This window comes from Orcinus orca, chromosome 20 (assembly GCF_937001465.1).
Source record: "Orcinus orca chromosome 20, mOrcOrc1.1, whole genome shotgun sequence".
NCBI lineage: Eukaryota > Metazoa > Chordata > Mammalia > Artiodactyla > Delphinidae > Orcinus > Orcinus orca.
This window is the reverse complement of record NC_064578.1, coordinates 10,641,800-10,654,335: the sequence shown is the minus strand read 5'-3', so window position 1 is coordinate 10,654,335 and position 12,536 is coordinate 10,641,800. Positions and strand designations below refer to the sequence as shown.

At 43.3% G+C, this 12,536-nt stretch overlaps 1 long non-coding RNA gene across 1 annotated transcript in view; it reads left to right on the top strand.

Moving 5' to 3' along the window:
- Positions 1 to 1,665: 1,665 nt before the first annotated feature.
- The window catches only part of LOC117196727 (uncharacterized), a 76,810-nt gene continuing 65,939 nt past the window's right edge, over positions 1,666 to 12,536 (top strand). Inside the window, exon 1 of the long non-coding RNA XR_007474460.1 lies at positions 1,666 to 2,306. This is a non-coding gene — a long non-coding RNA (uncharacterized LOC117196727). The remainder of the gene's footprint in view (positions 2,307 to 12,536) is intronic.

Below are 12,536 nucleotides of genomic sequence, written 5' to 3'. Positions count from 1 at the left end.
GCAACTAAGCCCATGCGTCACAACTACTGAGCCTGCGCTCTAGAGCCCACGAGACACAACTACTGAGCCTGCGCCTAGAGCCCGAGCTCCGCAACCACAGAAGCCACCACAATGAGAAGCCCGTGCACTGCAATGAAGAGAAGCCCCTGCTCACCGCAACTAGAGAAAGCCCACACGCAGCAACAAAGACCCAACGCAGCCAAAAAAAAAAAAAAAAAAATTAAAGACGTGAACGTAATACCAGAAACCATAAAACTCCTAGAAGAAAACATAGGCAATAAGCTTCTTGACATTGCTCTTTGTGATATTTTTTTGGATCTGACTTCAAAGGCAGTGAAAACAAAAGCAAACATAAATGAATGCAACTACATCAAGCCAAAGAGGTTCTGCACAGTGAAGGAAACCATCAACAACATAAAAAGGCAACCTACTGAATGGGAGAAGATATTTGTAAATCATGTATCTGATAAGGGGTTAATATCCAAAATAGATAAAGAGCTCATAAAACTCAATAACAAACAAACAATCCAATTAAAAAATGGGCAGAGGATCTGAATAGACATTTTTTCAAACAAGACATTCAGATGGCCAACAGGCACATGAAATGATGCTGAACATCACTAATCATCAGGGAGCCATAAATCAAAACCACAATGAGATATGATGTCACACCTGTCAGAATGGTTATCATAAAAGGAAAAGAAATAATAAGTATGGGTGAGAATGTGGAGAAAAGGGAGCCTAGGTGGGAATGTAAATTTGTGCGGCCACTATGGAAACAGTATGGAGGTTCCTAAAGAAATTAAAAATAGAACTACCATGTGATCCAGTAATTCCACTTCTGGATATTTATCTGAATTAAATGAAACAATGATTTGAAAGGATATATGCCCACCTATGTTCATTGCAGTATTATTCACAATAGCCAAGATGTGGAGACAACCTAAGTGTCCATCAATAGATGTATGGAAAAGAAGATGTGAGATACACACAGACACACAGACACACACACGCACACACAATGGACTACTACTCAGCCATGAAAAAGAATGAACTCTTGCCATTTGTGACAACATGGATGGATCCTGATGATATTTTGCTAAGTGAAATAAATCAGACAAAGAAAGAAAAATACTGTAGAATTTCACTTTTATGTGGAATTTAAAAAACAAAACAAACAAATAAGAAATCATATATACAGAGAATAGATTATGATAGCCAAAGAGGAGGGGGTTGGAAGTGGGCTGGGCAAAACCAGTGAAGGGGATAAAGAGGTACAAATTTCCAGTTTTAAAATTAAATAAGTCATGGGGATGCAACTAAATATCTAGTCATCAGCATGGTGACTATAGTTAGTAATACTGTATTGCAAATTTGAAAGTTACTAAGAAGGTAAATCTTAAAAGTTCTCATCACAAGAAAAAAAATTTGTAACTTTGTATTGTGACAGATGGTAACTAGACTGTGGTGATCATTTCACAATGTATACAAATGTGGGCTCGTTATGTCCTACACCTGAAACTAATATAATGTATGTCAGTTAAACTTCAATTAAGGAAAAACAGGGAATTCCTGGTGGTCCAGTGGTTAGGACTCAGCGCTTCCACTGCAGGGCTGGGGTTCAGTCCCTGGTCGGGGAAATAAGATCCTACAAGCTTCGCGGCATGGCCAAAAAAGAAAAAAAAACAAAATAAAAAACCACGGTGGATCCCCAGAACCAAATTAATAAGAGTCTGAATTTGCAAAGAAAAGGACAATGTAAAATTGTGCCTTCCTCTCTCAACCAGGCACCACAGAGAGAGACCGGGGAGAAGTGACTGGTAAAAAGTCTCACGCTTTGCCAGCTTCCGCTAGCTCTCCCAGGATGCCGTCTGCAGGCTCTAGAGAAGAGGAAGAGGAATTTTTCTTCTCCCCTTTATAGTGAGTCGTTGGCTGAGACTTCTCTTTTTCTAGGGCATCTTGTAAATGGATAAGCTTACTGAAGTTGAAAGTTCTCCACTATGGCCTCTCTAATTCAAGATTATCTTTGATAAGTTTAACCTGCTAGTTCAGCCTTAAAACACAATTTTTTTCACCTGAGGCCTCATACCGGCTCGCTCCGGCTCAAGTCAGATCCAGGCGTGAGCCTTTCTACGTCAGACCAATCAGCTTCCATCAGGTTTCCGGACCCAGGCCAGAAAAAGGAAGGCTCAGATGGTCGGAAAGCTCATGAGGCAAGAGCTGCGGGTCCAGGATCCAGGACCGCGAGGACTTGCCCAGCACCTCCGGAGGCAGCGAGAAAACAGCCAGCTCCAGGGACTCAGCAGGTACCTTCCCTGGTTGCTCAGCGCTCCTGGGGGCTGTCGGGGGAGGGGGTCTCCTTAGGTTCCCTCTCTGACGCCTATTTATTTAAAAGATAAACCGAGGCATGTTACAAACTTTAAGAGCAAACGTTGATTTGAATCAGGCAGCATCCAGTGTAGCTGATGGAAAGAAACTCTGAGAAGCTGCACAAAATGAAAGAATTTTATAGGCAGAAGGGAGTGAGAACAAGGAAGTTTTATTAGTCAAAAAAGCCGGTTGGTTATTGCAAAGTTACTTTCCTTTAGGGGATAGCAGGGGCCCATCAGGCAGATTACCTGAGTAGCGCCAATCATGGCATTTCTGGTTGACTTATTTAAGATTCGATTTCTGGGAGAACTGAAATTGTCTCGGTTTGGTGATGTGAGGCTTAGGATAAGCTACTGTATTTTGGGCCCGCTGTCTTGTTTTTAACAAAGGCTGGGGGCATTATCTTTATCTTTGTTAAAAGGATGGGGTGGAGGTGACATCGTGGGCACTTGAAATGGCAGATGCAACTTTTGTTTACATGTCATCCATGTGCGCGTGGGTTTCCAGTGTTTCTGCAGACCTTGTGAGAAATACAGCTGGTTGGTTTTTGCTTTATTTCTGCACCTGAAGTAAGTTCTTGTTAACCATCAACACTGAAAATACTGCTTTCAGTTAAAAAGAAGCTCAAATCAAATGTTGTAACTCCTGTTGAAAGAAGCCTCAAAGATCCTCGTGTGCCTGGGTGCATAACATCTCACTGAAAGGCTGGGCTCCACTGGGGGGAGAATCTGTTACATTTGCCTCCTTATTTCCTTAGAAAATTTAGGACTAGCTTATGAATAGATATGGTGGGGCAGCAGATGTACGTTATAAAGATGAACTTAAAAACTGTAATTATTATCTTTTGGCCTCTGGCTGACGCAGCAGTGTCTGGGAGCTGACTAGAGGTGCGAGCTAACTTCTTATTGCTAAACTCTAGAAGGCTTTTTATACACTTTCCTAATGTGTTAGTGAAATAAATAAAAGGAAAAAAAAAGTGGGAGGAAGAAGAGGGGGAGGGGGAGGGACAGGGAAGGAAGGACGGAAAATCTTGAGTTCTCGTTACCAAAAGAAGGATTTATTCAGTAAACAGTGAACTTGCTAGATAGACCACGAAGGGGTTTTGTATTCCTCATGTTCAATAAGCTCTTCAGGGAGACTTGGAAGAAGTTACAAAACCAGAGCAGGGTCAGAGGTGTACCTGCATCCTGGGTTCTGAGGTAGGAATTGGAAAGGAGCTCTGTTATCAAACATTCAGATACATGAATTTGAGGAAGAGTAGAGGTCAGGAAGAATAACTTCAGACTTCATAGCACTTGTAACTTTTTACAGAGCACTTTTTAACACTACAGACTTTCTATTTTAATAAAGTGCTTTTATATATCCATGATCTCATTAAATTCTCAAAATAATAATGTAGGGCTTCCCTGGTGGCGCAGTGGTTGAGAGTCCGCCTGCCGATGCAGGGGACACGGGTTCGTGCCCCAGTCCGGGAAGATCCCACATGCCGCGGAGCGGCTGGGCCCGTGAGCCATGGCTGCTGAGCCTGTGCGTCCGGAGCCTGTGCGCTGCAACGGGAGAGGCCACAACAGTGAGAGGCCCACATACCACACACACACCAAAAAAAGTAAATAAAAGAGGTAGATGTGGCACCAACGATGAGGTTCCCCTTGTAGTAGAAAGACTTCTAGGATGAGCCAGTGATCCAAGGCCACGTGGAATCCATCCTCTTGATTGGGGGCGGGACCTGTAACTATAGAGACAAATGCGGGGCGGGGCCTTCCCGTGGTGGTGAGAGTGTGGGATGTGGCACAGCTGACTTCCAGGGAGGGTGCTTATCCCCTGAGCTATTCAGGTGAGCACCTCGAAGGCACTGGGTGCTTCCTGGTGAAAGAGTCGAAGCCTGAGAGGAATTCAACACAAGGGATATTCTTCCTCACTGTCATAGAATCTCAAGGGGCCACATGACGAGGAATGAGGCTGCTTCCATCCCCTGAGGGCGACAGCCAGCAAGGAGGCTTCTCAGTTTCATTTGCATTTTTAATATTTTGTCCATCAGGTTCAGGAACATTTCTTGCAAAAGCCCTGCTGGTAAATATTTAAGGCTTTGCAGCCACATACAGCCTGCCACCATCAAATGTTTTATTTCTTGCTTTCATGCTTTTGCTCTTTCGCCCTCCCTCTTTTTCTTCCTTCCTCCGGTACTTCACAATGTTTAAAAAAAAAAAAAAATCACTCTTAGTTTAAGGACTAAACCAAAACAGGTTCTGGGTGGTTTGCTAGCTCCTGGTCTTAGATAATCAACAGAACAATAAATTAAGGCCTGAATTGCAGTCTTTGCCAATTTCTGTAGTGGAAACACACTGACATGATGGATTTCAAGCTGCAACATGAAGGCTCTTTACTGTCTGCAGGCCTGTAGCAGCACATGGTGGTGCAGTGTGCCCACACAGAGACACTACAAGTAAATAACCACAAAACAGGGGTAACAGTGAAATGTAGTGCTGTAATTAGGAAGGGTTGAGATCTGAGCCTCTGCTGCCCTTGTTTTTTTACATAATTTGTGAATTTCTATAATTTTTAACAAAGGCTGTGTTTAACAACCAGCTCCTGTAGTTCCTGAAAAGTAGAAAACTGGCTCTCATAGGCTGGTTCTGACCATCCCCAGCACAGCACTGCTTGTGCCCTTAGAATAAAGAGGTCTGTGTTCCACTCCGGTTTCCCCCTTGTCAGCTGGGATGTGACCCCAGCCGGTGTGATTATGGGCCTCCTTTCACCCCGCGGACACAGCTACATCATCAGTGACGGGAGAACAGGAAAGGAGGCCGCGTTCCTGGCCCCGTGGAGCTGCCGTGTCAGGTGTGGATGTCTCAGGAGCCTACTATGAGGCACAGGGGAAATCACTTCTACCTTGTTTAAGCTTCTCCTGTTTGGGGTTTGTTACAACCATCGGCTCTATATTCTAACTAGATGTTAGAATTCCCTTGTTTGAGTAGGAAACTGATGCTCAGGTAAAACTGCGTTCCCGACAGCAGAGGGCTGGAAGTCTCTTAGCACTGAAACCACATCTTTTAACTCCAAGTTCACTGTGGTTCCCATGACATCGTGTCGCAGATGAAATCAGTCATTAGTCCATGCAGGCCCCCAGCTGGGGATTTAACAGACATAAGGCTGCTCTTGACTGACTAGCGGTCTTGTCTCTGGAACTCTTTTACTAGTAAGTGGTAGTTTGGAGAAGGCGCCCGTGAAGTGGTGAGAGCAGGGCCCCTGCCTGGGCAGTCAGGAAGGAGGACAGAGGTGGCAGCGGTGCCCTCTCATGTCTGAAGCTTTATCGAACACAAACGAGGAGCTCGTTCCTGTGCTGCATGCTACAGGGATTAGAGAAATAGAGGGAAAAGGAATCGAGTATCCAAATATTTGCATATCCCACACGTATTAGCTTTAATGTCTTCTTATTAACATGCTTAAAAAGGACCAATTTTGCTGACGATAGTCTTACAAGACCACGTGTGCCCCAGGACCTGATTCATTCATAGCTAAGTTCTTGTGAAACAAATACATATTAAAATACAAATATTAGTATTTTCTTATGCAATTAAACAGTTGAAAACATTGTGACGTCTCATTTAGTATGGCTTTTCCTTGAATGAATGCTCTATACTTGTTATGGGTGTAGGACTATGTTTATACATCAAAGGCAATAGTGATCTTTTCCCTCAAAATAACTATTTTCCGACATTAAAAACGTCTATGTCCTCTTTATATTTTGTCTTGGTCAGCCTAAATTCATCCTTAATCTCAGGGTAGATTATTTTCACTGTTGCTTCTCTAAACTCACACTAGCTGAAGACAAGTGGTTTCAGGATTCCCATTTTTTTTTTTTTTTTTTTTGCGGTACGCGGGCCTCTCACTGTTGTGGCCTCTCCCGTTGCGGAGCACAGGCTCCGGACACACAGGCTCAGCGGCCATGGCTCACGGGCCCAGCCGCTCTGCGGCATGTAGGATCCTCCCGGACCGGGGCACGAACCCGTGTCCCCTGCATCGGCAGGCGGACTCTCAACCACTGCGCCACCAGGGAAGCCCCCAGGATTCCCATTATTAAATGGGAATCCATTAGTATGACTGTGTTCTGCTCACTGTTTGAAGGGCAGGTGGCTGTATATTCCAGTAGCATACATTCCGGCATCCTACAGCTTTCTGTTTCCCCTTTTAGGAGAACTTATTTACTTCGGAGCTTTATTGTGTTGACACTTCGTTTGTCAGAGTCTTCCCAGGTTACACCTGTGTGGGTCACATTTCTCTTGGCTTCACTGGATCTTGGGCTTTTGGCTACTTGTTTATGGAGCGAGTCCCAGCCTTTGCTGCCACCTTCAAACCATGGCTACTGCCCCATCATCTCATAGCACAGGCTTTCTCGTCCTCCCCCCGGGGTGAGTGCTGGCATCTGGAAGGACTCTTGTGTCACCACTGGATGGAGACGCACAAGCTCCAGGCAGCCCCGACCTGATGGACCCCCTGAGGCTCTGGTTCCTCCCACAGCTTCTGGGCAAGGATGAAGTGCCGTGGTCCAGAGCGTGCCGTGTGGCTTCACCTGAGAAGGCCTGAAACGCTTGGGTGATGCGAGCTGGCAATGAGGAGTTAACGCCTAGTGGGCCAGACTTGGGCCAGTGAGAGACGGGAGGTGACAGGGAGCTGGAGACACTTGTCCTCTCTTTGTCCTCTGATGCTATACACAGTCCAGAGATGTCCTGTGTGGCTGGCCCAGCTGTTTCTCTTTGGGAAGCAGTGGCCACCTGAGTAATGCACGACTTCATCTCTGCTTCCAGATACTCCCTGCCTCTCTCCCCTTTCCCCTCCCTCCCTCCCTCCCCCTCCCCTCCCCCCCTCCTGGGAATTACATCTCCCCTTAAAACATTAGCACTCTTAGCTTTAAAAAAATTTTTTTTAAATATTTGAGCCTTGATTTGTGTATTATAAGGCATCTGAACAAAGACAACAGAGGATCCTTGGCAAATCTCCCAGTTTTCCTTGTGAACATAGCACAAGCTAAAAATAAGAAGTCAATCCTTAGGTGATTTCAGTTCAATTTATAACATGCTGACATTGATAAGTTGGAACCCACGTGGAAGAGCAGAAATAAAAACACAAGCAAGTGTTATGAGAGATTACCTAACAAAATGAATCACGTGTGTTAAATAACACATCAGGGGAAACAGTTGCCTCTGTATACATATTTATAAAGTTGGATTATGAGTACAAAGTATGTGTTGGAAAACAGGACAGATTATTGCATAAGCTCAAGTTACAGAGAAGAATCAGCCACTGAAAATGACAATAGCCGGATCTGTGTTTCTGCTTATGAAACAGTCACACTGAAATCTCCTTATCAAGTACCAGTTGAGCAGGAACATTCTCACTCCTCTGTGGGAATCAGTGAAGACCACCCAAGTGAGAATGAGCAGAAGCTGTTTATGCAGAATTTACTGTAGAAAGGGTGTCTGCCACCATCACTTGCTTTTGTCAGAGACTCAAAGGCAGGCAGGGGAGAAGAAAGCTTTACAGTGCCCCCCCCCAAAAAAAGGCGTCAGATGTGCCCTGATTGGAGGCTGTTGGGTGGGGAAGCTGTGATTGGGTGAACTGCAAGAAGGGCATCCATGTGGTTGGTTAGGAGGCGTGTTCTCCTGTTGCTTGGTAAAACCTGTCTCCTGTTGGTCCTAAGTTGGAAGTAAGTGCAAGAGTTAGGGGACCTGTCAGTTGTTAATCAAGTCCTGGTCGTTTTGGGACAATTGCTAAAGGAGTTGCTGTTTGGCTTCCTGGATGGGTTGCTATAGATTTTAGGTATCATGGGTTGGTGTCTTGAAGACTGTCGTTGCCGCAGATTTGGGTCAGTTCTACTTTCATATGTGTTCTGGCCGTTGTCCATTTGTACATTCATTCTCTCAATTCCAAGCACAATGAAGTAGTCATGAAAGAAATGGTATTGCATTTAAGTGCTATTAATAATGAACTGATTGTAAATATTAAGCTTGGGCTATAATCTAGTCTTAATGGTTATTCATCTGTAGAGTTAAGTCCTAGGTTTTTGCCGAAAATGAGTTTCAGGAAAAAGTAATCTTGGTAGGATTTTAAATAAAAAGGAAAAGATGAATGAGATTGGAGAGGTGAGGTAAAAAGATGAGAAGATTGCAGGGAATACATTCCATCCTCAAGCGTATAATGGCTGCATGATTTCCGGAAAGAGGGACAGGCTCAATCTGAAAAAGAAAACATTTAGGAGATGGAGTGCTGTGGTCGGTTGGCAAGTCTCACTGCATTCACAGTATTTAAACACTCCAAATAATGTAACGTGATTTTTCTCTTTCTTAGCCCTAGAAAAGTTTCTGTTCATGGTTTTGTTGTGTCAGGTTCAGAGAGTCAGAAATAAGTGAAACAATATAAATCACTTCAGGGGTTGGGTTTGTTAAAAAGGCAGTGAATGACTTTTCAGTTGTTCCGTCCAACAGGTAACCAACTAAATGGATATAAACATGATTTTTCACCCTCAGTGAGCGTAATTAAATTATTTTGAATAAAAATAGAAGATAAACTGAGGTCTGGAGAGAATTTTAGAAGGAGCCTCTATACTTCAAATAAAACCAACCATAACTTTAGCGAATTTCAAAGGGAAATTAATCACTACGTTCCTTTTACAGCTAATCTAAGCACTATAAATGATTCTGATTCCTCACAACTTTCAGATTCACTCTAGAAAAGTCTACATGACATGTTTCAAGAGACACTGGAATGAGAGGGCATTTGGCTTCGTGAAGAAAGTGGATTTTATGAGGAAATAAAATTTTTTTCCTATAAGGGATGGTGTACTAGCTTCCTAGGGCTGATGTGACAAAATAACACAAGCTGGGTGACTTAAAGCAACAGAAATATCCTCATTCATAGTTCTGGAGGCTGGAGGTCTGAAGTCAAGGTGTTAGCAGGGTTTAGTGTCCTCAGGAGGCCCTGAGGGAAACTGTCTTGTGCTTCTCTCCTCGCTTCTGGCGGTTGTAACAAATCCTTGGAGTGTCTTGGCTTGTGGACACATCACTGTAGTCTCCACCTCCATCTCCATCGTCCTCTTTCCTGTGCCTCTGTGCGTCCTTTTCTCTTCTTCTAAGGACACTCTCATTGGATTTAGAACCCACTCAAATTCAGCATGATCTTACTTTAATCCTTAACTAATCAAATCTGCAACGACCCTATTTACAAATAAGGTCACATTCAGATGTTCTGGCTTTTGGAGCACAGTAGTGAACCCACTACAGATGGGGAAAAATTCTTAGAAAAAGAGCCAAGCGAGGCTCAGGAAGGTTTTTAGTTCAAATTCTAGCTCCTTGCCTAACTGGAAATATGACGATTAAACACCCATCTTACAAAATTCTATGTCTAGATTTCTTTGTTATCAAATGTGGGTTCCCACTGCTCGCCGCTTACAAAATCAGTACTCTCAAATGGTAGAAAGGAAAGGCGCCTTTAATCAGAATGCCAACAATCTGGGGAGATGGTGGACTCAGCTTCCCCCCCAAAACCACCTCCGAAGATTCTGCTCAGCCATGTAAATCTTTTTTTTTTTTTTTTTTGCTCTACGCGGGCCTCTCACTGCTGTGGCCTCTCCCGTTGTGGAGCACAGGCTCCGAACGCGCAGGCTCAGCGGCCATGGCTCACGGGCCCAGCTGCTCCGCGGCATGTGGGATCTTCCCGGACCGGGACACGAACCAGCGTCCCCTGCATCGGCAGGCGGACTCTCAACCACTGCGCCACCAGGGAAGCCCTACATATTTTGATATTACAAATATTCTTTTTTTTATTTGTGGCTCCTTTGCATCTTCATTGCTATGCGCAAGCTTCTCATTGCGGTGGTTTCTCTTGTTGTGGAGCACGGGCTCTAGGCATGTGGGCTTCAATAATTGTGGCTCGTGGGCTTCAGAGCACAGGCTCAGTAGTTGTGGTGCACGGGCTTAGTTGCTCCGTGGCATGTGGGATCTTCCCGGACCAGGACTCGAACCCATGTCCCCTGCACTGGCAGGCGGATTTTTAACCACTGTGCCACCAGGGAAGCCTGATATTACAAATATTTTTATGAATGTCAAATTGTTAGCTCCTAGAGACAGAAATATATTTTTTGTATATTGATCTTGTATCGGCTTACTAAACTTAGAGTTTTAAGAGTTTTTTGGTGGATTTCATAGAATTCTCTCTATAGACATGCGTTTGAGACAATGTATATCATGCTATTTTTGGTGCAAGGTTCTATAAATGTCAATTAAGTCAAGCTGGTTAATGTTGTTTGAGTCTTTTATATCTTTCTTGGTTTTTCTGTGTACTTTTTCTGTGTATTATTGAGAGAGGAGTGTTTATGTTACCAAACCAGGTTCATTTTGTGTAAACCTGAGATGTAGGGGTTTGCAGCAAAGAGGGGGTTCATTCGCGGACAGCCAAGTGGGGAGACAGGAGAGCAAATCTCCAATCTGTCCCCCTGAAGGCAAGGGGCTTGTGGTATTTATAGGATAAAGAATAGAGAAGCTGGGCAGCCTGAGGTGTGGGGTGAGTGAGGAAAGGTGATGAGAAAAAGGTGTGGCAGTCGTGGTTCTGCGCAGATGCAGCTAGGCTGCAGGCCTCTGTTCTGAGGGTGGAGTTTTCCGTCCTCTAAGGTCACTGAGAGGACAGTCGCGCATGCCCAGTTGAAGGGTCAGAGGTCCTATCCAGTCTCAGGCAGCTCAGCTTCAACTAGATGCAGCTGACTCCAAGTTCCTGGAAAACAACTTGGGGCAACATTTTATTGTTGAGGCTACTTGCTGCTTGAAGGAACTGCAAGTCTTTAAATGACCTTGAGTCGTGAAGTCAGGTGAAATGGAGGTAACCCATGGTTTAAATATTTGACTGCAGTGGTGGGTTTGCCAATTCCTTTGCGGTTCTATTGCTTTTATATTCATGCATTTTCAAGCTCTGTTAGTAGTAGGATGAAAGTTTAGGGTTGTGTGCTTTCGGTGAATTTTTCATTGAAACTCTTTATCTTTATAAAATGACCCTCTTTGTCATTGGTATATTCTTTTCTCTAAAATCTACTTTGATATCTTTTTCCATACTTTTCATTTTAAATTATTTGTATCTCAGTATTCAGTGTGAATTTCTTGTAGGCACCCTAAAGTTGGGTCTCGGTTTTTTGTCCAATCTGATAGTCTCTGTCTACAATAGCATGTTTAGACTATTTACGTTTAATGAGATTATTTTTATGCTTGGATTTAAATTCACCATCTTGTTCTTTTTTCTTTTTTTATAAATTAGTCTCATGTAGTATTTGTTATTTTTTCCTTCTTTTTGTAACTTCTTCTGGATTGTGTATTTCTTTATTCCGTGCTATCTCCAGCGTCAGTATATTAGTTATTTTAAGGATTGTTTAGGGTACATAATTGAAATCTTTAGGTTATCTCAATCTGTTCGAGTGGTATACATTTTTTTTTTCATATGGACATATTTTAGCTCTACATTTTAGAGAGAAAGAAAGCTGAGATTCAGAGAAGTGACTTGTCTGTGGCCAGAAAACTTGGTTAGGGGTAAAATAGGAATTCTAGTTTACTGACTTTAGATTCAGTGCTTTTTCCACAGTGTAATGCTAGGATGAGTGTCAATGCACTTTCTTTGGAGAATACCAAGTCACCACACTTACAAATTATACATATAAACACCAATGGGAAAAATTGGGGATTATTCTTTTCTTTATTGGGAAAATACAAGTTTTAAACATCCAATAGAAAAGCCCTAAAATTTCCCTGCAGACCACTTGGATAGGCATCACACAAAGCATCAGGTAAATAATTAGAGATAAACCTGTGAGCCAGCTTTTAGTTGAGACCCTGGAGCGGAATTTGGCTTCCTTTGGCTTCTCACATTAGTCACTGTGGGAGAGTGATTCACATCCCATAAGTCACATTCTGCCTGTGGCTGGTAGGGTTGTCTGAAATCGTATTTACTCATATTATTCTATGTGCCAGGATTAAGGAATATCTGAGACCGTCAGCATGATGGGGACCTCTGTCTAGGCCTGGTTATGTAAAAACTGAACGGAAGATGCATATTTACTTCTTGAATTTGTAACATTAGGAGTGCACTGTTCATCTGTTAATATACTCAGTTTTCGGGAGATCAGATTTTAT